Source organism: Rhinolophus sinicus, chromosome 1, assembly GCF_057876585.1.
Source record: "Rhinolophus sinicus isolate RSI-liver-muscle chromosome 1, RSI-T2T, whole genome shotgun sequence".
Classification (NCBI taxonomy): domain Eukaryota; kingdom Metazoa; phylum Chordata; class Mammalia; order Chiroptera; family Rhinolophidae; genus Rhinolophus; species Rhinolophus sinicus.
Genome location: NC_142501.1, coordinates 106,411,014 through 106,436,006, shown reverse-complemented (window position 1 = coordinate 106,436,006; position 24,993 = coordinate 106,411,014). Strand labels below are relative to the sequence as shown.

Here is a 24,993-nt window from a genome sequence, read left to right as displayed (position 1 = left end):
CCGTGTGGGGCCTTGGAGGCGTATTTTATAGATGACAGTAATAACCCACCTTTGCAGAGAACCTGCAGGTACCAGGATGCCTGCGTGCCGCCTCCTTTAAACTTCACCACCAAGCTCTAAGGCGAGAACTGTTGTCATCCCCATTTCACCAGTGAGGAAGCTGGAGCTTCAGGAGTTCAATGACTCGCCCAGCGGGATGCGGCTGGTGTAAGTGGCAGAGCTGGACCTTGCCCCCTCCTCAGTCTTGGGCTGGTGAACTTGGCTCCTCACCCCTGGAGAATGCATCCTAAACTCCATGAGCGTCAACGTCAGGTTTAAGTTTTTCTGCTATTCTCAGTAAACAGCCATTGATTGATTGGCTTGACCCGCAAAACTGTTCTAAATAAAATCGAACATGTTTCTTTTAAGGCACCCAAAGTCATTAAAAGATCATTTCCAACCTGTTTCCAAACAATCTCTGGGCAAGAACAATCTATTACTCCTAACCCTGCGGTCATCTCCCTCCCCCAGCACCCGTGCTGACCTTTTCCTATCAGGCACTCAGTGTCTGTAGACAAAGCCAAGGGCGCCAAGAGAAAGAGGCCAAGACTCAGATGTATTTCAGACAAGAACTTGAAGTGACTGAATCAGAGTTTTACAAAGAACGCCGGTCTAATTTTAGATGGAAACCCGACTTACCCCTTCAAGCCCAGCCAGTTAGTTTTGGTTATGTGTCATTGTTTATAGTTTAAATGTTCTTTGCATTTTTCCTCAAGACTGCCGTTAAATTAGAAGCTGGCCAAAAAGACAAGTTATTTATGGCTGTGTGTGACTCCTCTTTAGGCCTAGCTGCTTGTGACTTTCTCAAGCCACCCGGGAAGGTGTGCTTTATACAGAACAAGAGAGTGTGTGTGAAATGTTCTTTGAATAATGATTGCAAAGTGCTCAGGGAAGAACTGACTTTATTTAGACATTCTGTTTCTTAACAGTTTCCTCTCTGGCTCTCTCTCCAGACAGTAAGTGTGTGATAAGGAAAACACAGTGTGCGGGGGTCTGAGGCGGGCAGTGTGACTGTAAGCTCAGGGAATAATAGAGTTTTATTATGAGGGAGATTGCATCATTCATGCTTGAAATTCCCATGTGGTACAATCTGATTAAGTATCGATATGGTCCAGGTTCCCAGAGGTATTGTGGGGCTTGGGGAAGAGTAAAAAAGTACCCAAGCCACTTGATCAAAGATCAAAAGTTCATAGATGGCAATAGTCGGTGCATAACTGCATGAGGGTCACCAATATGTTGTTCTCCATTCATTAAGCACTATGCTGAGGCATTCTCTCTGGAAGGGAAATCCCATAAAAAAGTTTGTGCACTTAAACAAATGTGTAACTACACAAAGCTGAGTTATGGCTGCTGGACGAATTTCCCACATAAGGAAATCTTGGAAGAGAATTGTGGATTATATCATCTGTGATTTATCTGGGTCCAAATGCCTGAAACACGCAATGAACTTGAGTTGGAACAACACCTATATTCTTCGAAGTGTCTCCTGCCTCCAACACAGGGACTGGGGACAGGCTGCCCTCATCACTTAGAGAGGACAATAGAAACAGACAGCTGGCTGATTCCATGGTGTTGGAAATACTCAGGCTGTCCCCAGACACTGGGCTCCTTGTTTTAGACTCAATTCAGTACATGTTTTTGATTTTGTATGTGCTGCACATGCTCTCTGTCCAGGGCAATTGGGACTCAAAGATAAGCAGGATACAACACTTGCGTCCTTAAGTCCCCTGAGAGAAGCCCAGTTGCTGTAAGAGCTCTAAAGAGACCCTCTTCCTCTGGCAAAGGTGCCGGGGAACTCTTCACAGACAGGTGGTTGAAGGAGGATGTGCAGGATGGTGGGGCTCTTCCTGTGCCTGCCCAAGTCTGAGGAAACAAAGCTCGAGACTGTCTCTTGCTCACGTCCTATGGGGACAGTCGCCTTGTCCCTCATAGTTGGCCAGCAGCCTACTTCCAGAGTAGGTGGCTGGAGTACACAGTCTCTTTCTCCATGCTGGGAGAAGGCTGTGGGCAGTAGTCATGCATGGGCATGTGGGGAGAGATGTTCCCCAGAAGTGTGGGAACAGGGTCCAGCTCTGCCTGGCCTTCGTGCTGCCCTCCCAGCTTCAGGGCTGGAGTCCCCTGTCTGGGTCCTGGGCAGCTCTGGGGGCAGGATGAAGAAAAGGGATGCAGGGGGCTATGGTGCTGTGGGTTACGGAGTGGTCTTCTCATTCCAGGCACCTATTACTGGCCTTCTCCGGGGGGTGCATTTGTTCTCTAGCAGCCCTCCAACATACGCTCGGGGTCCCAGCACAGCAGCATTTCCTGATGTGGGTGATGCCCTCTCATCTCCTGCCCTGGCCCTGCTCTGGGGCACACCCATGCAGCCCCGGAGCTTTGGGGTGAGCATCCACTTGGCACACGTGAAGTCTCATGCCACCCCCCTGCCAAGGGCAGGAGTGCCCTCAGACCATGGTAGCCGGCTCTCCTGGTCCTGCCAGGAGACGCCCCCAGGCAGTCACTGCGATCAGTCTTCTTCCTGGAAGTAACAGTGCTGGGAGGGATTCTGGGGTGCAACCCCTCAGCAGACAGCTCTGTGATCCACACTTCTGATCAAAATGTGGGGCTGGGGCAGGACCCACCTCCTTTTGAGGGAAAGGGGAGAAGTGCTGTATCTCCTAGACTCTCTTCCAAGAGAAAAGATGCTGAGAAAGAGCAGATGATGGAGTGCCCAAGGGACAGTACAGGCAGTTTGGTGACTTAGGAACTCAGGGAGCAGGAGGTCAGTTGGGATTTCCTTCTGGAATGCTATGCTAGGTTGAATTTGTTCCAGAATTGCAACAAGACTGCGTGCTTCCCCATGAAGTGGCCTTTGATGCATTGTTTGGCAGCAGGTCTACATGCTCAGATCAGATGTACCCACACTTCCCCTGGTCCACAAACAGGACACGCACGGAGATGAAACACTTGGCAGGAATGAGCTCAAGGGAAGGTCTGGTGATTAGGGGAGAAAACGTCCAGCCTGAAAGACGCTGAGTTGCTCATAACACCGTGAGGTTTCTTTGATGCGAGATGGGAATTGTTTGTTTGGTGAGTGTGATCGTACAGCCCGGGAGCAGGGTGTCCCTGGGTTTCCACCGGATAAGCCCAGCAGAAGCCCCAGGCGTGTGCCTAGCAAGAGAGGAGGGCATGGGCTCCCTGTGAGAGAGGACTTCCTCCTCACCAGGACCAGCTGGAGAACTCCTGTCACCACAAGTGCTCAAGCATAGTCTGCAGAACCACAAGGTGCTGGGCTCAGTGCTTCTTGCCAGCCCTACTGAAGTGCAGGCTCCCCAGAGGCCTGAAGCCCTGCTTGTGGTCTGGGTGCTCTGATTATTATCCAACCCCAGTTGTCTGGTCTTCACGAGCTGGATCACCATTGCTTCATCAGAGGACCTCTGATTCCTTTGTGGTTTTGTTCCCACCCTGTGAGGGCAGCTGGGAGTTAACCCTCTATTTACCTCTGGAAGGTGGCAGAAGCTGGAGAGGAGTGACCTAAAGGGCTCAGGGCCGCACTTCTTCAGGGAGGAGGGTTTGAATTCACCCCCCCCCCCGGCAAGGCTCTCATGGCAGCACCTGCAACAGGCCAGAGCCCTGGGGAGGCGAAAGTGCCCTGCTCCCCCCCTGCCCCCCCCTGATGGCTACTGCTAGGCCCGCCAAGCCTGCCATCATGCTTATCAGGCAAGCATTGCTTTATCTTGAGGGCTTACATTGGGAGGGAGAGCAAAGGGTGAATTTTTCAACTCCTACGCAATGTATTGCTACAGTATAGCAGTTGCTTAGAAAAACCACATATTTCTTATGAAATAAAAACACTTTTCACTTGGAATGACGTGCTCACCACTACAATGCAGCACCCTTAGCGATGAGACTTGCTCATTCTCCTAACAGCACCCTCTTGAGCCCTGAAGCCTGGCTAGTTCATCAGATTAGCTAAAGTGGAAGGACCCTGAAAGAAGGGATGCATAACTAGTGAACAGAGGGTTGGATTTATGGGGGATGGATGGTGGGATGATGGATGGGGAGGGAGACATTTTAGATCCAGGTCCCTAAGGAAACTCAGGATCATAATCTTCCTGGGTTGCAGGGCCCTTAGCAGGGAATCTGCTGGTCCAGCATTTTCTAATAGTGCTTCCCAGAGACCTAGGAGTCAGTGAGGTCTCCTCCCATCCTCTCCAACCAGAGAGCCTCTGCTTTGCTCTGCGTTACAGGCTGGCCTAGCAAGGGCTGAAAAGAATGTGAGGCCGCTGGTACAGCCCACATGTCTCGTGTTATAGATGAGGAGTCTGGAGTTCAAGGGATGGCAAAGTTCACAGGTATCGTGTTGTTTTGTTGGAGCCAGCTTGGAGCCGGACTCTGGGTCTTCAAAGTGTAGCTGGGCCTGGCGGGTGTCGGCGCAGCAGGTCCTGTGCACAAGGGACAGTGAGATGCCGAACCTTTTCTGAGGAAAGCCAGGGGTCCCAAGTTTCAAAGGGTGGCTTGGGGTGTGTGTGTGTGGGGGGGGGGAGGTTTGAGCACAGTAATGGGAAAACCCAGGGTGCCGAGTGCTTCTGATCAAGGGATCTTTGGGGGTGAGGAAAGAGGACAACCTGTATGCTTGACAATTCTGCTTAGTTTTAGGGCCGCCCAAGCCCTGGGATTCTGGACCTGCCATCCGGGCTCTGCTGTTGGCCAGCTTCAAAGTCCTGAATTTCCTGACCCTGTATGGGGACACTGTGTATGTGGACTTCATCTGGGCTGAAGGTTGTCAGTGGGGGAGGCTGGGGCCATTGTGATAACCACTCTCTCTGGGTTAGAACCCCATGCAGACCACTTTGCACCTTACTGCATAGTTCTTTTCTCCAAATAACCTCTTAACTGCCCCTGTACTACCTTCAGGGTAGGAACAGAAGCAACACTCAAGCCTCCAAATTTGGGATTCTTATTTGGCAATAGGTTGCTTATTTGTGTGTTGAGGGGGAAGGGAGGGCAGTGGGGTTCAGGAGGGAGGGAGAGAGAGACTGTGCATTCGTGTGCGTGTGTGTGCGTGTGTGTCTGCATGTGCAGACATTTATAAGCTGGCTGTGACTCAGAGCTCTCATGTTTCTTCCGTCTTCCTTCTTTCTGTTTGGACTCAGCTCCTCTGCTCTGAAGATACGTCCTTTCTATTTTGCCAAAAGGCCCGTTGGTCTCCTCTGATCTGTGCTGCTTTTCAGGGCACGCCTCCAGTGGCGTGCCAGCAACTTGGGCCAACGACAACAGTGGAAACCAAGACAGCTCTGGAAAAATATTTGTTTAATTAGCAGAAATGATCTGTGTGCACTTCCAAGGGACCAGAATCCATTTTTAACTGGCTGGCCTGCAGCCGAGCTTGATGAGTTTTCCTGCAGGACTGTTTTAGGTTTTGACCTGAGTAATTGGTGTCCACCTCTGACCTGCATGCTGGCAAGGGAAGGGTGACATGTGGCCCTGTTCAGACCCTGTGCTTTTTCTTGCTGGGCAGTGTCAAGCACATTTAATGGTGTCTTGAGGGAAATGTGGGTGCCCTGGGGCATGTCCGATCCACACAGAATGGCCCAAATCATTCTCAGACCCTAAAACCATCCTTGTCACTCTAGAATTCCTCTCAGAACTGGGGCTATGCCTGTGAAAGTCCTCATCAAGCCTTTTTGGGTAAGAACCATTCGGTTACCTTGGAGGTAGAATTGCATTTTTCAAGGGGCATGTTTTACAGAAAGGTAGACTTTCTCCAGGGGGCACTGGGGTGTCCTAGGATGCCTTCTTGTGGCTCCTCCAGGGCCATCCTGCTCCCTCCCCTGAGACTGACCTACATGGTATATCTTTGGGGACATGCTTACTCTCTGCCTTCTTGGGGTGGGAAGTGGGGAGCCCCAGAGGGAGGAGAGGGAGGTGCAGGTAGTTATTCTGCCTCCCTCCCAGCTGGGTCAAGTCAGGGTTGCTCTGTGTCTTGCTGAGAGGTCATGGCTCCCCTAAACTTTCTTTCCCTTCTTCCACTTGACCAATCGCCTGTCTCTCCAGATCTGGCATGGCTTGTGGGGTGCAGCATTACCTTGTAGTTGTCCTACACCCCGTGTAACCTTCACAGCCAGTCCCTTTATCACGCCCTCCTCAAATTATCCTAATTGGAAAACCATCTTTTCTGGACTTCGCTATAAAATGAGGTTTAACAGTCTTATTCTCTGAGAACAAAGCTCCCCAAAGACACGTACCAGAGAAGAAACCAATGGTGGCTCTCTGCAGAGACAGCGGACAGGGTGAGGAGAGCCTTGGAGCCAGAACAGGCTGATGTGTTGGCAGTCCGGGGGAGCAGAGCTGCAGTGTATGGTGCTGGGCAGAGAGACCGTGGAACAAGACTGAGTGAAGCTACAGTCATGGCCCAGCCTCAGGGTGAGCAGCCCTCTACCCATCCCACAGAGGTGCGGATAAGAATGGGAACGCCGGTGTGTCTGCTGGGATCCTTCCCTGAATGCTGGCAACAAAACGGAAAGCCTTTGTTTGGGGGACCTGCCTCTGATAATTGCATTTAAACCTCCCACAGTCCTAAGTACACCCACCTCCTGGCCATAAGTAGAGGGATGTCAGATCAAAAACAGACCCTGCTGGTACCTTAGCCATGGTTCTCCAGAGAACACAGAACCAATAGGATATACAGATAAACAGAAAGAGCTTCGGGATAGAAATTGGCTCACAGAGTTATGGAGGCCCAGAAGTCCCACATCTGCCGTGTGCAAGCGGGAGGGCCAGGAAGTCAATGGTGTGGTTCCGGTCTGAGAACCAGAAACACCAACGTCTGAGGGCAGAAGAAGATGGATGCAGCAGCTCAAGCAGAAAGAGTCTGCGCTTCCTCCCTTTTTTGTTCTATGGGGGGGGGGGGCAGTCTAGATGAGGCCCACCCACCCACCTTGGGGAGGGTGATCTGCTGTATTCAGTACTCTGAATCACATGCAAATCTCTCCTAGAAACACCAGCACAGACACAAGCCAGAACAATGTTTTACCAGCTGTCTGGACAGCCCTTAGCTCCATCAGGCTGACACATGAAATTAGCCATCGCATAGAGTTCGGTTCTAGGGTCATCTTAATAGGCTCCAAGGTTTTTACCCTTGGCAGAGTCTGCTGGGCTGGTGGAGATGCAGGACGAAGGAGCCAGTGTGAATGTGAGTTGTTTTTTTCCGAAGAGGCGACAGAAATACTCAGAATCTAAGAGGCAGAAGGTCGGGCTGGGGAGCTGAATCCATTTAGTGGCTTTTCCAACACTTGTAAAAACAACGCCATGGCACCGCACCTCAGACACGCCAGCACCAGCGGGAGCCCTTCCTCCAAGGTGGGGTTCCAGAGTCTCTCCAAGTTTTAATCATCGCAGCCTCTTCCCTTTGCTTTCTCAGCCTTGGGGATGATGCTACAGAGTTCTCTTTTTACCTTTGTAATCATCAGGTTAGCAATCTTACACCTATGCGAGCATTTATATTAAATCTTTTTCATTCAAGTAATCGGCAGCATGGCCCATCTCCTGTCGGAACCCTGACATGCTTCGCAGTAGGAAAGAGAAATTTCACCCGGCCTGCAGGCGGCCTGGAGGGGAGGGACAGCACAGGGTGACAGGTGGAGGCGGCCTCCTCAGCGAGGAGGAGCAAACGGGGCAGGCTCTGGAGGCAGTTGAGTCACTTCTGCTGCCTAAATCTTGCCGGGGGCAGCTATGGGTCAGTCGGGGCCTGCGTGGTATTGGAAGAAGGAATCTGGAAACTGTCTTCTGTCAGGGACAGACCTGGCATTCAGGGGGGACTGCCAACACGTCAGCCTGTTCTGGCTCCAAGGCTCTCCTCACCCTGTCCGCTGTCTCTGCAGAGAGCCACCAGCCAGCACAGGTCTAAGCCCAGCTCCTCCGCTCAGTGTCCAACTCTAGCCATTCTGCTTCATTCTCTCCAGGGGCCCCGGAAGACCTAGGAGGCTGTGGGGCATCTCCCTGGAAGAGAGAATGAGTTCCACGCCCACCTGAGAATCCTTGGTACCGCGTCCTCTTCCCTTACCCACGTTCTCTCTCAGGATCTTCATCCCGCTGACCTGTCCCGATCAGGTCTCTGGGCAAGCGCCAACCAGTTCCACTGACAGTGGCGGCTTGGGCTCAAGCTGGGCCCTCAGGAGGTCCAGAAGCTGCTGGAAGAGGGAGGGCCTTGCAAGAATGAGGCAGCCACAGGGGCTCCCTGTTACGAGTTGAATTGCAACCCCAAATTCCTGTGTTGAAGCCCAAACCCCCAGGCCCTCAGAATGTGATTGTATTTGGAGATGGGGCCTTTTATGGAGGTGATTAATATAAAATGAGGCCCACAATCCAATCTGCCTGGTGTCCGTGTAGGAGGAGATTAGGACACAGAGTGACAGCTGTCTGCAAGTTCAGGAGAGAGGCCTCAGAGGAAACCAATCCTGCCGGCGCCTTGGTCTGACTTCTGGCCTCCAGAACTGAGGAAGTAAATGTCTGTGGTGTAAACTGCCAGTGTAGTATTTTGTTATAGCGGCCAGAGCCATGACACTCCCCAGTATCTTCTCCTGATATGAATCCTCCACTGTTGCGTTCCCCATGGAGGTGGTAACAAATGACCACAAGCTTCGTGGTTCAAAAAACGCAAATCTATTCTGGTAGAGCTCTGGAGGTCAGAGGCCTAAACCCAAGGTTTTGGCAGGCTGGTTCCTCCCAGAGGTTTTCAGGGGAGGATCTGTTTCCTTGCCTTTTTCTAGAGGCCACCTATGTTCCTTGGCTCACAGCCCCTTCCTCGAGTTGCTCCTCCCTCTGTGAACACCTACCACTGCTCTGAGCCTCCTGCCTGCCTCTTGTAAGGAAAAGTAGGAGATGTACTGTGTTTCCCCAAAAATAAGACCTAGTCAGACAATCAGCTCAAATGTGTCTTTTGGAGCAAAAATTATACATTATATTATATTATATTATATTATATTATATTATATTATATTATATTATATTATATTTATTATATTTATTATATTATAATTATAAAGACTCGGCCTTATATTATAGTAAAATAAGACCAGGTCTTATATTAATTTTTGCTCCAAAAGACGCATTAGAGTTGATTGCCTGGCCAGGTCTTATTTTCGGGGAAACATGGTAGTTCCAGTTCAGAGCTGAAGGCCAGGCAGCTGACGTTCAAGGGCTGGAGAAGATGGATGTCCCGTGTCCCGTGACCCTGTGATCACACTGGGCCCAACACATAATCCAGGGTCATCTCAAGATTTTTAATTTAGTAACATTTTCAAAGTCCCTTTTGCCATGTGAGGTAAGAGTCACAGTTTCTGGGGATTAGGATGATGACACCTTTTGGGCAGGGAGGTGTGATTCAGCTGATAGCTCTCTCTCCACTCCAGCTTCCTAATTCACATCGCCTTGCATGTCCTCACAAGACGCGGGGAAAATCAGAAATCAGCCAGGAAACAAAAGACAGTAGAGTCTCTGGCCTCCCACGCCCACTTGGAGTCCACAGCCTGGAGCCTATAAGAAGCTGTAGAGAACAGCAGAGGAAAGGAAGGAGAGAGGAAAAGGCCCTGGGGTGGCATTGGGCCTCGTCCTCCTCTGGAATTCCATCCACTGAGGCATTAGACATGCTGAAAAACTTAAATTATCTAACACCAGCAACTAGGCTAAGAGCATTGTCACCTGAGCATAGGTGACCCAAACAGTAGAGGCTTTTACAGTGTCTGAGAGGCCCCAACTGAGAGGGGAAGAGCCAGCTTGTTAATAAGTGGCTCTTCTGTCACCTATTAGCTATGGGAGCTTGAAGAGTTACCCAAGCTCTAAGCCCCAATGTTCTCATCTGGAATATGGGATTAATGGTTCCTGCCTCATTGGTTGTCATGGGAATTGGAAATTTCTTTTTTGCATGGAAACAGCTTAGCACAATGCTTGGCACATACTGAGTGTGTAGTAAATGCTAGTCTTAATGATAATATTTAGTATCGCCAGTCTTGGGTCTACTCACAACTACAGTGTTTGGGGAGTTGCCAGACCATGCTGCGTGTGTGTGTGTGTGTGTGTGTGTGTGTGTGTGTGTGTGTGTAGAGGGTGGGCTGTGAGACTGGCAGTCCTTCGGCAGGCTGGAACCTCTAAATCTATCAGTGCAGTCCTGTTGCTGAAGAGAATTTCCTGTGAAGGATCCTCACACACCCCTGCCTCAAATGTGGGCTTCTGAAAGAACTTCCTTCCCTCCCCCTTATTTCTGGGCAGTCCAGTGATAGGAAATTGCATTAAATTGACTTCATTCTACACCAAAAAAAAAACACCTGATCAGAACTAATAAATGAATTCAGTAAAGCTGCAGGATACAGACTCAATATACAGAAATCTGTTGTGTTTCTATAAACCAATAACAAACAATTAGAAGGAGAATTTAACCAGAAATAGCCACCAAAACATATGGGAATTTAGTACAGGATAACGATGCCCTTTCAAATTAGTGTGTTACAGATGAACTACTTAATAAAAGCTGCTGGGACAATTTAATAGATTAAGGTGTATCTATACTTCACCCCATGTGAGACTGTATTATTATTCTTAATTATTTACTGTTGTTCAGGTAAGATGACTATATATTTCTTTACATTGCTATTTGGTTTGTGTGCCTCCCTGTGGGAAGAGTCACCCTGCCCCCAACCTATGACTGAAGTTGGGTTTGGTCATGTGACTTGCTTTAGCCAATAGAATTGCAAATAGAAGTGACATACACGTAATCTGAGGTGAAACTTTTAAGCACCATTGCTTGTTTCAGCTATTTTCTTTCCCCTCTTTCATGAGAATAGTTTATCCTCAATAATACTTTGAGGTAGGGTCTGTTATGATCCCCATTTCTTTGTGAGAAAGCTGAAGCAGAAAGTCAAAGTAACTCCCTAGTCACTCAGCTGGTGAGGCAGGGATGGAGTCAGGATCTGATCTAGACAGTCTGGCTCCAGTGTCTAGACTTTAACCACTGCACAATATTGCCTGTCTCCAACACATTCTTTAACTTTACTCATTTTAGTCTCTTGTGAAAGTCCATTTTTGATAACCTAGGGACAAAGACAAATATTTCTTGTTTCTTCTCAAGTAATATTGATGCCTTCCTAGTTACTAATCAATAATACTTTTCTTTCCAGATCTTAAGTGAAGACTTCTTAGACAACTGACTGATTTATTTTTATCTAAGGTCTCTCAGAACATGAACTATTTTCAGTTACCATCTATTTGACTCCATATGTTATGTTCACAGCTGGAATATAAGCAGATATGTGATAAATTTGTACTCTTCACATTATTTGAAACAATGTAACTCATTATGTAAACATGTAATTAATGTTTGATGAATAAATGATTGAACAAAAAAAAAGGAGAATTTAAGAAAACAATCCCATTTATAACTGCATCAAAAAGAATAAAATACCTAGGAATAAATTTAACCAAACAGGCAAAAGACCTATACTCTGAAAACTACAAGGCACTGAAGAAGACATTGAAGAAGATGTTAATACAAATAAATGGAAAGACATAGCTTGCTTATGGATTGGAAGGATTAATATTGTTAAAATTTCCACATTACCTAAAGCAATCTACAGATTCAGTGCAATCCCTATTAAAACGCCAATGGCATTCTTCTCAGAATTAGAACTAATCCTAAAATTTATATGGAACCACAAAAGACCCCAAATAGCCAAAGAAGTCTTGAGAAAGAATAAAGTGGGAGGCATCACATTCCTTGGTATCAAACTACAAGGTTACAGTAATCAAAACAGCATGGTACTGGCATAAAAACAGATACACAGATCAATGACATAGAAGAGAGAGCCAAGAAATAAACCCTCCCTTATATGGTCTAGTAACCTGTGACATAGGAGGCAAGAATATATAGTGGGCTAAAGACAGTCTTTTCAATATGTGGTGCTGGTGAAAATGGACAGATACATGCAAAAATATGAAATTGGACCACTTTCTTACACTATATACAAAAATAAACTCAAAATGGATTAAAGACTTAAATGTAAGACCTAAAACCATAAAACTCCCAGGAAAAAAACACAGGCAATAAACTCTTTGACATTACTCTTAGCAATAGTTCTTTGGATATATCTCCTTGGACAAGGGCAACAAAAGTAAAAACAAACAAATGGGACTATATCAGATTAAAAATTTTTGCACAGTGAAGAAAGCCATCAACAAAACAAAACCACAACATGCTGAATGGAAGAAGCTATTCACAAATGATACATCCATAGGGGGTTAATATCCAAGATTATAAGGAACTCATACAACTCAACACCAAAAACAATCTGATTAAAAAATAGGTTGGGCCACCCCGGTGGTTCAGGCGGTTGGAGCTCTGTGCTCCTAACCCCGAAGGCTGCCCATTCGATTCCCACATGGGCCAGTGCCAGATGGCTCAGTTGTTAGGAGCATGGGCTCTCAACCACAGATTGCCGGTTCGACTCCCACAAGGGATGGTGCAACTGAGATCAAACATGGCACATTGAGCTGAGCTGCCGCTGAGCTCCCGGATGGCTCAGTTGGTTGGAGCACGGGCTCTCAACCACAAGGTTGCCATGGCTCCATTGGTTGGAGAGCAGGCTCTCAACCACAAGGTTGCTGGTCAACTCCTGCAAGGGATGTTGGGCTGCGCCCCCTGCAACTAACAAGGGCAACTGGACCTGCACCCTCTACAACTAAGATTGAAAGGACAACAACTTGACTTGGAAAAAGTCCTGGAAGTACACACTGTTCCCCAATAAGGTCCTGTTCCCCTTCCCCAAAATAAAAAATAAAATATTTTAAAAATTTTAAAAATAAAAAGGTTGAGAACCTGAATAGACCTTTTTCCCAAAAGGACATACAGATGGCCAATAGACATCACTAATCAGAAATATGCTAATTAAAACCGCAATGAGATATCACCTCACACCTGTCAGAATGGCTACTATCAATAAATCAACAAGTGTTGGCGAGGATGTGGAGAAAAGGGAATCCTTGTGCACTGTTGGTGAGAATGTAAATTGGTACAGCCACTATGGAAAACAGTTTGGAGAGTCCTCAAAAAATTAAAAATAGAGTTGCCATATGATCCAGCAATTTCACTTCTGGGTATTTCTCTGAAGAAAACAAAACACTAATTCGAAAAGATATATGTACCCCTATGTCCAGCATTATTTACAATAGCCAAGATATGGAAGCAACCTAGATGTCCATCAATAGGCAACTGGATAAAGAAGAAGTGGTACATACGTACAATTGAATATTACTCAGCCATAGAAAAAAAATGAAATCTTGCTTTTTGTAACAACATGAATGGACCCTGAGGGCATTATGCTAAGTGAAATAAGTCAGACAGAGAAAGATAAATACCGTAAGATTTCACTTATATGTGGAATCTAAAAACAAAAACAAATGAATAAACAAAACAGAAACAGACCCATAGATATAGCTGATTGTTGCCAAAGGGGAGGGGGTGGGGGATGGATAAATAAATAACTAAATAAATGACTTCATCCCTCCCTCTTGTCTCCCCATCCACATTCAGAGTTCACACCCATCATTAGTCACTCAGTGTGAAGGGGTGAACTGTTTATCGGGCTGGAGGTCACCCTGAGATAGAGAGCTTCTTGTTCCTGGCAGGTGCCAGTGCCTTATCTCCCCGCGTATGCTGGGAGGGGGCTGTGTGTGTGTGACAGAGTGAGTGCAAGTGTGTGACTGTGTGTGTGTGTGTGTGAGTGTGTGAGTGTGCAGTGAGGCAGGCAGAGAGGGGCTGACTCACCCCCTGGAGCAGGAGGCCAGAGCAAGTTTGCTGAGTGCCCTTTATCCTCAAGCTGAGAAAATGGCGCCCTGCTGGGGTGACTGAGCGATTTCAGGCATGGTTATGAAGCTGCCACGTACAGGATCCGGGTTCTCGGGGCTTGGAAAGGATGGGCGGAGGCTGGGGGCTCTTTGGGGAGCACAGGCCTTCCTTGGGGTCAGACTCACCTGGTCCGTGTGGCCTCCCACAAAGTTATGCAACCTCCTCCAGTCTCCATTCCTGATTCAGAAAATGGGCCACGGTCCCCACCAGTCTGGCTGGTGGAGAGGATTAAATGAGCTAATTTACGTGGGTTCCAATAAGTAAATAAATACAATGAAGACTCAGCACGGGGCTTGGCGCAGACCCGCACTCAGAAATGTCAGCCGCAATACTGAGGGCCCAAGGCGCCTGGCACAGCGCCCCTTCCCGGCTCACGCCCCCTCCCGGCCACCTCTCCTCAGCCTCTGCACACAGGAGGCCTCGGGAAAGTCTTGCCAAAAAGCTCATTTAGCAGGGCGGTCCCAGCCAGGTTCCTGTTTGCCTAAACACAAGCTGCAAAGCCTTCAAAGGAGCCTCGCGGAGAACGGTTTGTTTTTTTTTCTCCTACAGAAGAGGGAGACGGAAAAGTTTGCTAAGTCAAGCTCCATTAAACTCACAAAGAGGCTTTGTTCCAGCTGAGACGGGTGAAAAGCAGAGGTGGTACAGGGCGTGGGCTTGTTTCTCTGTTCTTAAGAGTATTTAGGTAAGACTAGCCCCACCTGGCTTTCCCCTGGAGCCCCGTCACTGAACCTTCCACCGGTCCCCATCCTGCCTCCTGAATCGGAGACTCCAGAGTGACCCAGCCAGCGGGACCTCTCAGGCCTTTTACTCCCGTTGGATTTTAGCTTTCAAAATAATGATACATGACACTTATTAAATTATACAGCTTCTCCAGGACTTCTGCACGTTTTGTGTACTCTTGGGAGTGATTCCACTAAGGTCCTTGCTTAAGGTCAAACAGCTAGTTCCTGGTTGAGCTGGGGCTAGAACCAGGTCACTTGTTCCTCAGGCTGGGTTTAGACAGTTGTCTTACACTGCTTGTTGTTCCTGGCATTGGCGTGGATAAGTCTGCTTCTTTCTAACCCTTTTGTCTATAAGTAAAGGGATCTAAATCAAGATTTCTTTGTTCCCATTAACTCATAAATCCCTTCAGGCAGGTTGCTATGTGACTGGGGCCTCTTGCAGTTGTGCAGTGTGGGGACAGAGCCAGGAGTGCAGTTTCCAGGCTCTCGGCCTCACGTGGAAAGGTGCTGGCTCAGGTAGTAAATGGCCATCAACTGTGGTTGGATGGCCATCAGCTGTGGCTAGTTGGCCGTCAGCTGTAACTAGGGAGCCATTGGCCACTAATGTAACTGCTGTGGCTACGCTAGCAGCAAATGGCGGCTAGCAAGAAGATGGTGGCTGAGCTAGCAAGAGCAGATTGCAGTTAGCAAGTGAGGTTGGTTGGCAGAGAGAAGTGGACGGCAGGTTGCGGATAGTGTGGCTCCTGCTTCCTGTGTCTCCGATCCAGCCGCCAGCGAGAATATAGTGGTATGACTCCCCTATCTATGGCTCCGTGGGTGTTCAGTTTTGGCCTCACCATGTCCTGCATTCTTATGTGGTGAGCTGGACCAGAGACCCCGCATGCCACCCTGCATGACAGCAGTGTGCAACCTGTGAGACTGGATATGGCAGCCCTGCTTTCATGATGAATCCAGTAGTATTAATTCATCCCCCCAGCACATGGCATGGTGCCCTTGGGGGGAAATCATGCCTTTGCTCCTAAGGCTGGTGGTCCTGGTGCACAGAATCCAGTAACTGAGCTCAGCTGTGCTGAACGACAGCGGCAAGGCCACTCCTGAACCCCCACAACAGGAGGCAGCCGTGTGCTCATCGTGGGCTGGGCTGGCGGCTGTGGGCATGTGGGCATTGGAACCAGTCCTTAGGTGGGCAGACAGGAGGGCATTGCTGGGGGAGTCTGATAGGGTGGAGCCATCAGGCCCAGGTTTTGTCCCAAGGCAGCTAGAGAAGGAAGATCAGTTGTTGTTTCTGTCCTGACTCAGAGGTGACATTGTGAAAGTTTATGAGCTTTTCTCCCTCTGGCTCCATTTCCTTATCTGTTAAAATACAGCAGAGCAGAACCTGGCCCACACCTGCTCTTAAGGACAGAGCCAAAAAGGGCTGGGTTTTGTGAAATAGCTCTGGGCATAGCTTGGTGTCCCAATACCTGTATGGCATGGTGCCCAGGTGTTTCTGGGGGGAAAGCTGGTATGGACGCAGGAGCTGGCTTTCTCAGGGGTGACCTCAGGAGCAGCACCGTGGGTGTCAGAAGAGAGCATACCATTCTTTTGTGCCACTAAGGAAATATCCTGCCCATCATAACTTTTACTTTTGCAGTAACATAGCCCGAGTTAGAATTTTTTTAAAACAGCTTTGTTGAGGTATAGTTGACACACAAGAAACTGCACGTAATTAAAGTGGACAACTTGATACATTTTGACATGTGAATCCGTAAGTGAAACCATCACCCCAAATGAGGTAATGAACATAATCATCACCCCCAAAAGTTCCTTTGTGCCTCTCCCAGCTCTACGCCCAGGCAACTACTGTCAACTTTAATTTCAACATACTTTCCATCCTAAGATGTCTCATGATCTTAGGGAATCTTTAAATCCTATGGAGGCAGGAGCATGTGTGGCTAAAGAGAGGTCAGGTAGGACCTCATGGAGGGAGTGGTGGTTGGGTTAGGGGAAAAATCAGTTACCCCTAAGTGATCTCTGGCAAAGGTCACAAGTAAGCTGGCTACCACCAGCTGGGGGAGGCAATGAGCCCAGTGGAAAGGGCACCAGCGGACCCAGTCTATCTCTGCCATTCTGCTATATGATCTTGGGAAAATTCCCTAACCTCCATAAGCCTCAGTTTTCCTATCTCTGAAGCGGGGATAATGATACTACTCCCTAGGTTTGTTGTGAAAACTGAATAAGTCAATCTATGTAAAGTGCCTGACACATGGTAGACAGTCCAGAAATGGTACCTGCTCTACCTATATTGGATTTGAAATACAGAGACATCTGTCAGAAGCATACATTCTCACTCCCCTCGGGGCTTGGTATCAATCCTACCATCTACTGTTTGACTAGAGTGTGGTTGTGGAGCCAAGAAGTGAATAACCCTCAATGGTTAGAGCTAACTATGTCATCAGTACTGACTGTGATGCTCCTCTCCCCTAGAATTTCATGTCCTCTCATGAACCCATCATTCAAAAACTCACTCAAATCTCACCACCTCCAGGAAGCCTCCCCTGATTACTGTAATCTAGACTCCAGATGCTGATGTTTCCTCTTCTCTCTAAACCCCAATACTATTTGGGTTGTAACCACACCATTGTACAACCGAGAGTGTAGTGTTCTGCATTGTTTTCTGTCTTGTGTACCTCTGTTTTGATTCCTGTTTTGAGCACAAATTTCTTGTGGACAGGAATTTTGTCTCATGCTTCTTTGTGCCTTCAGCCACATCCTTAGAACTGTGTTAAATAAGGATTGGTGTTCATCAAATAGGTGAGCATTTACTTAGCATAGATAGTACCAGGACCAGTCCTCACGGTCATCACACCTGGAGAATATTTTGAATGACAGGTGAGTGTGAGTATGTATCTGAGCTCGGGCTGCTGCAAGAGAACACCATAGACTGGGGGGCTCACAAACAGAAATTTATTTCTTACAGTTCTGGAGGCTGGAAGTCTGAGATCAAGACACCAGCAGATTGAGTGTCTGGTGAGGGCCTGCTTCCTGGTTCATAGACAGTGTCTTCTCTTGTGTCCTCACAGTGAGGGGGCTCTCTGGGGTGTCCTTTATAAGGCACTCATCCCATCATCAGTCCCACTGGTCCCACTTCCTAACGCCACCACACTGGGCGTTAGGTTTCAACATACGGATTTGGGGGGGACAGCCCTCTCCTGCCCACGGCTCCAGCCAGGCACTGGGCTGTCACTGTCTTTCAGAACGAGTGCCCTTCAGCTCTGACCCCCTGGGCTCCCAGACATGGCTAGAGATGACTTTTTGTCAGCCGTCCACTACTGACTTCTGTTTAGCTTGTGGAAGGAACCGAGGCTCCTTCCCTGGGGCCCTGTCCTCTCCGTCCCCACAGAGAGAGTGAGGCCTACCAGACTCCTTCCAGCTGCCCCCACAGGAGGCCAAGCCGCCTGGCCTGCGTCTGCCCTGCTCTTTGATCCACTGCTTTTGGAATGACTCATCACTAATCTTTCCTGTCAATAACAACAAACACGGGGAGGAGGCCCAAGGGCCCTCCTTGGCTCAACATGTCTTGAAATTAAACTGGAAGGGAAAACCCATTACACAGAAGGCTTTGAAGGGGCAGAGGGAAGGAGAAGAAGCCAGAATCCACACAGGGCGAGCCAGACCCTGGGGCCTGGGTGAATGCTCAGGCGGGTCAGCTGACATCTACTGGGGGCAGAGGAGCCTCCCCACACTCGCTCGCTCCCTCACTCCTGCCCCACTTACTAACAGCCAGCTCTCGGCAGGGCCTTCCTGGCCCAGGGAAGAGCCACACTGGACAGACTCTTTGCACCAACAGCCTGAATAGACCTGGAAGTGGGTTCCAGGCCTCATCCCAATGTCATCCTAAATGCGAAGAGCGTCGTGGACTTTGAAGTCAGGAAGACCTGCCTATAAATCCTGCTTTGCTGCTTACTGCCTTTATGGCTTCTGGAAAGTCACTTAACCTCCATGAATCTCAGTTTTTTCATCTATAAAATGGGTGTATTGCTACTTTCATGATTGCTGGGAGGATTAAAGAGGATTATGTGAAGTGCCCAAAACGTAGGCGATACTATTACCTAGTAGCTAATCTTATTTAATTAGATAGCTTCGTCTCTCAAATAAAATAAGTCCTCTGGGTTTAGTCAAAGGAAATAGAGTTAGAAGTTGGGCCTTTCCGGTGGAAACAGGTGGCTCCACAGGACAGTGTGTGTGTGTGTGGTCTGTTCCAAGGGCCCCTAACTTGGGTTTGGTGCACACATCTCATTCTGATGGCATCTTATCATCAAACCCCAGGCCAGAGGCTGGGCACCACCAGGATAGTCACTCTTTCGACTGCAGGCCTCTGCTGCCCTTCACACCGCGCTGCAGTCAGGCGGATCAGTAGGGCAAATGTCCTGCAGTGCCCGGTGAAGACTTTGAACACTGGTCCCCGTCCAGCCAGGTGCTGGCACAGCTGACGAGGCAGCAGGGATGGGCCCCCCTCTGGCTCTTAGGGCTCTCCAGCTCCCATTGGCCCGTGGGCCACCAAGAAAGGTGCTGGATTTATGCAGAGATTCTCAGAAAAGAAACTTGACACTGGCCATGTCCACAGGATTGAGGGCAGAGTAAAGATGACTGGTTAGAATTTCTGGAGGACATATTTCATTCCCATGGAGGGAAGAACTTTCTGTCAGTAATAACAAAACTTCACACCCAACATAGGGGCTCCCTGGCACCTCCACCCTTTCTGCCCCTCCCTAAACTAGCCACTGGGGCTGTGGGGTGTTTAGCTAAACGGCACCTTCAAATTGTGCCCTGCAGCCACATTCATAGTATAAAAAGGAATATTTGTTTGTCCTCAGGTTCTGTTAAAGTAGGTATGTCTGAACCAACCAACCAACCACTGACTCCTAACACCCACTTCCGCCAAAAATCTTGGAGCTCAGTGGACAAACCAGCTAAGCAGTGGTTCTCAAAAAATATCCTTCCTGTCTGGGTGTGTCCACATTAGAAAAGCATTCCTACTCCACATTCCAATATGGATCCTCCAGCGGCTGAGTGGGGTATTATCTTCCTTTTGCAAAGGAGGAAATAATGTGCTCATGGTTACAAGTCCAGCAAGTAGCAGGCCTGGGAGAAGAACCGGGTCTTCTGTTTCCTTCTACTAAGCCTTGTCCAGATAAGGAGTGGGTGGCCTCATGACTCCTCTCAGGTCCAAACAGGGTCCATGACTGTGGATCCAATCGTGTAAGAGCCCCTGGAGCCCAGATTTGTACTGTTAAAGCATTCTGCACTCCTGGTGGGAGCAGACGTTGGCACAATTAGGATTGTAATTTGGCAATATGTATCAAAAACTTTAAAGATGCGCTTACCAATGATTTCCACTGCAAGGAATGTATCTTAAAGAAATACTCGAGAATGGGCACCAGGTTAAAAAGTTAGACATAGAATTATCCAGTGACTCAGCAATTCCACTCCTAGGTGCACACCCCCCAAAATAAAAACATATGTCCTTGCTAAAATATTGCATGAGAATGTTAATAGCAGCACTATCTATAATAGCCAAAAAGTGAAAACAAGCTGATCTCCATCACCTGTCAAACGGATAAATAAAGTGTGGTTCATCCACACAAAGGAATATTATTCAGCAATAAAAAGGAATGAAGTACTGATACACGCTACAACATGAGGACCCTTGAAAATATGATGCCGAGTGAAAGAGGACAGTTACAAAAGACCACATGTTGTATGATTTCATTCATTTTCCTGTAGAGACAATAGGAACATTTGTCTCTATAGGACAATTTATAGAGACAGAAAGTAGATTAGTGGTTGCCTAGGGCTGGGGCAGGCAAGTGGGGAGGAATGGAGGTTGACTGATAATGGGTATGGGGTTTATTTTAGGGGGAACAAAAACATTCTAAAATTAGATTGTGGCGATGGTTGTGCAACACTGTAAATATATTAAAAGCCATTAAATCGTACACTTTAAATGGGTGAATTATGTGGTATGTTATTTGTGTCTTACTAAAGGTGTTTGTGAAAAATGGGCAGCAGGATGTGCTTCTCAGCATTTTTTAATAATAATAACAAACTATTTGAAATACTCCAAATCCCGAGGCAAAAATATTTAAATAATTATGGTATAGCCATAGATGAAATAAAAAGCAGTTAATAAATGTAAGATACAAGAATATTTTAGACAATGATATATTTTATTAAATATAAAATACAGAATGTATGTAAAATGTGATTCCAATTTTATTTTGAATTTTAAATAATTAAATGTTTTATTTTGAGATAACGGTAGATTCACATGCAGTTTCTCAATTTTATTAACCTTATAACAATTACTTGTTTTTAATTTAATTGATTTGGCTTTTACCTTTATAATTTTTTTTTTATTTCTGCTTTTTGGCGGGTTTATTTCGTGCTTCTTTTACTAAGTTCTTGATCTTAGGTTATTGATTTGAGGTTTTTCCTCTTTTCTAATGTGTTCATTTAGTGCTATAAATTTTCCTCTCAGCACTGCTGTAGCTGTGCCCCACAAATTTCCACATGTTGCATTTTCATTTTTATTCAGTTCAATGTGTTCCTTTAAAACTTATTTTGATACTTCCTCTGCGACCCATGGATAATTTAGAAGTGTGCTACTTAGTTGCCAAGTGATTAGAGATTTTCGTATTATCTTGTTATTATTGATTTCTTTTTGCTATTTGATTCCATGTGGCTGGATAACACATACTGTAAGATTTGAAGTTTTTTCAATATGTAGAGATTTATTTTATGGCCCCAAATATGGCCTATTTTGGCATATATATCTTGGACTATGAGAAAATGCTCATGATATATTGTTATATAAAAATATAAATTAAAACATGTATGTACAGTGTGATCCCCATTTTATGTTTTGTTTTTTTTAAACACATTTGAGAAAAATTCTGGAAGGCTATACACCAAATGTTGACTGCAGTTTATTTTCTTCCTTACCTTCTTCTGAATTATCTAAAGTTTAAACATCTAGCGTTTATGACCAAAAACTTTTTTTAAATAAAGAGAGCAGTGGAATACATCTGAAACTAATATAATATTGTATGTCAACTGTAATTGAAAAAATTTTAAAAAGAGCAGTGGATTGTGTGTCATAAAATATGGGTTCAAAAACTGGGCTGTCATTTGCTTAATCCTGTGAGTTGGACACCTCAGTTAACCTCACTGAGCCTCACTGTTAGCACGGGGATGATGATAATATCCACCTCAGAACGCTGTTGTATTACATAAGCCACAACCAACATTTGTTAACACCCTTCGCGATGCTAAGAATGCAGAGTGCACGTTATAGCTGTGTCTTTGTCATCATGAAGAAGCTGGACTTTTTAATCTCATGGGTCCCTTTTCAACTACTTGTTTTTAAGCTTCTACGATTCTGTCACTGAAGAGCAAATGGGAGGACAATGGAATTGAAAGGAATCTGGAGTATATTGTGCCTTTGGGCAGAACTCAGCATAAATTGCTGTTCTCCAGGTATTTCTGGAAGCCTTTACGTATAATTGGGATGTAACTCATTTGGATTTTTCAGAAAAGTGCCAATTTCAAATGTTCCGTCCCATTGCTCTCCTGGTGTAAGAGTACTTACCACACCATGAAATTTCATTTCTGGTTAGGATAATATGGATATTGGGTTCAAAGCTTCACCAAAGAGGAAGAAAATTTCTCGGACATCTGGCACACACTCACACCCTTTTGAGCCTATAATTGTTTCCTAAAGGTGGTAATCAAAGTTCCCAAGAACAAGGATATCAGCTGGTTTTATTACCTGTATTTCCCAGTGGCAAGAAGGGTGTGTGGCCTGCAAGGTGTGTCTGGGAGGACCGAGAGGTCTGGTGGTGACTGGGCTCCCTCCAGCATTACCTAATTGAAAGTCCTTTTCCTGCCTTTCCATGGCTGCCAATCCTTTGCTGAGCTGACTGCCAGGGGAATGTTTGCAGTGTCTCTCATCCTGTCATTGGTAACCTCTCGTCCTGCCTAAGGATCTCCGGCCCTTCCTTGCCCAACAATTAGTCTCCTGTCTTTAGGAAGAACCCGTTCTTTCCACGTGTCTGGTGTTCTTTGAATCTGTGCTGTCCTCTGAGGATGGTGACTTCTTGATCAGGAGAGCCATGGTCCAAGCTTTTCTAAAGATGTTCTAGAGGACCCCGGGATCTGTCCAGTCAATGACCCCTCAGCCATGCGTAAGACTCTGTGTGATGCCACCTCTCCAAGCGCCCCATTCATTCCACACGTAGCATGTAAGGCAGCTGTCCCTGTACCAGCTACTCAGCCCCTCCTCTGTGACCTTAACGTGGCCAATGCATCCTTACACAATTGTACCTATTTTATTATGTGCCTTTCACCACCCACAACTGTGAGCTCATTGGATTCTAGGACTTTCTCATTTGTTTTTATTTATTTATTTTATCATGATAAAATATGTATCACATAACGTTCACCATTTTCACCATTTTAAGTGTAGAGTTCAGTGGCATGAAGTATTTGCAATGTTGCATTTGAAGTATTTGCAATCATCAGCCTATCCATTTTCAGAGCTTTTCATCAACCCAAATGGAAGCTCTCTACCCATTAAACAATAAACGCACCTATTTGCATACCTTCTCTCTCCTTTGTGAGGACCACTGCCTTGCACACATCCAGAGAGAGCAATTTACATAGGACACCGTGTGCAGGTGACTTTGGAGTTGTACAAGCCGTGGCCATACTTTTAGTCCAATCCTGACACATCGTAGGAACTTAAATCTTTTTAAACATTGAACCAACTGGACAACTGGGTGTTAAGGACATAATTTTAAACTCTTGGCATTTGAGTTAAGCTGTTCTCAGAAGACCTTGCTTTTCACCCTGGAGAGAAGGTCTTTCTGCTATGGACCTCCCAATTCTGCGATCTATGGTGTCAATTCCATTCAAGTCGACTGCATTTGTTTACTATTTAGAGGGCACCCAACAAGGCCCTGGGCTGTGCCATGTGACTGAAACAAAAGCTAAGGCAGTGGGAGCTCTCTCCGCAAGCTGTTCCCAACCTGGAGTTAGAGTGACAGGCGTGTCCTTCCACCTGCTCTGTCTATGCAGCTCTTGTCTTTGAAATCATGATTTTGCTGATGATGATGAGCCCAGAGAAACTCTCTCTCTCTGGCAGGCGAGGACACGGTGAGAAGACAGCCGTCTGGCAGGCCAGGAAGCGGGCTCTCACCAGAAACTACACCATGCCAGATCTGGATCCTGGACTTCCAGCCTCCAGAACGATGAGAAATAAACTTCTGTTGTTCAAGCCACATAGTGTGTGGAGTTTCGTTATGGCAGCCCGGGCTGACACAGACAGTCCAGTGAGTCCCCGAGGCTCTGGCTTTGCTAAGCCGTTCCTCCTGGAAGATGTTCTCTTCCCCTTCTGCAAATGTCAAGGTCAGTGCCAGCCCTGCCCTTCCACCACGTCCTCAGGCTCGTGCTGGGCTCTCCTCCCTTGAGCTGGCGCATTTATGGTCAGCATTGTACGTGTTGTGACACATCCTCTGACTGTTTACAGGTGATAAGTGTTGTGTCCATAGACCCTGGAGAATAAAGTGTTTGTGGAGAAGTCCTTTCTTTTGCTCTTTTATGGCTCATGGAGGGCATTCCGGCAGAACTTGTTAACTGAGGGATAAATATACAAGCACGCATTTCTATAGAAAGTCAGACAAAAAGAGATGGAATTAGAGAAAACACAAAGAGTTGAGAGGAATTTCCAGACAACTGACATGTGCTTCACTTCTTGACTTCTCCGTGGTGTCTGAGGTCCAGGACATACCAAGAAGCCCTCCCCTCTAAGGCAGTGCCAGCAAAACGAAGGCCAGAGCCCTGGACCAGCTCTTGCTGTTTTTCTGGCCTTGAATGGAAAGGCTGCTCAAAGGCTGTCATGCCACAGGAAGAAAAATATCTGCAATAAGGCTATTTCCCGAGAGCAAATCCTTAAACCAGTAATAAATACATAGGGAAAAAAAAAATGTTAGGGTGAAGTGGAGGTTGGGTTATATTTGGAAACACATGGAAGGACTGGGGAAAGATGGGGGCAGAAAGTGAAGAAATAAAGACACAGGGACAGTAGTTATATAGAGAAAGGTTAGAATAAAAAGTAAGGCGAGAGAGAGAGAGAGAGAGAGAGAGAGAGAGAGAGAGAGAGAGAGAGAGAGAGAGAGGCAGAGATGTTGAAACAGAGAAATGACAGTGAAGGCAAGAGAGAGAGGGAGAGAGAGGAGGGAAGACAGCGTAACATAGGTCTGAAAAAGTGTAGAATGGGAAGAAAACAGTGAGCAGGTTTACGAAGAGAATTAAAGACAG

General features: G+C 46.8%; 1 long non-coding RNA gene across 2 annotated transcripts; it reads right to left on the bottom strand.

The window, feature by feature from the left end:
• Positions 1-924: 924 nt before the first annotated feature.
• LOC109450687 (uncharacterized) lies at positions 925-14,401 on the bottom strand. Of its 2 annotated transcripts, none has more exons than XR_012493788.2 (3): positions 14,038-14,401; positions 8,046-8,207; positions 925-5,312 (listed from the first exon to the last, which is right to left on the bottom strand). It is a non-coding gene; the product is annotated as an uncharacterized LOC109450687 (long non-coding RNA). The 2 variants fall into 2 exon arrangements; XR_012493787.2 differs by having other exon boundaries at positions 8,046-8,204; positions 14,038-14,394.
• Positions 14,402-24,993: the final 10,592 nt, after the last annotated feature.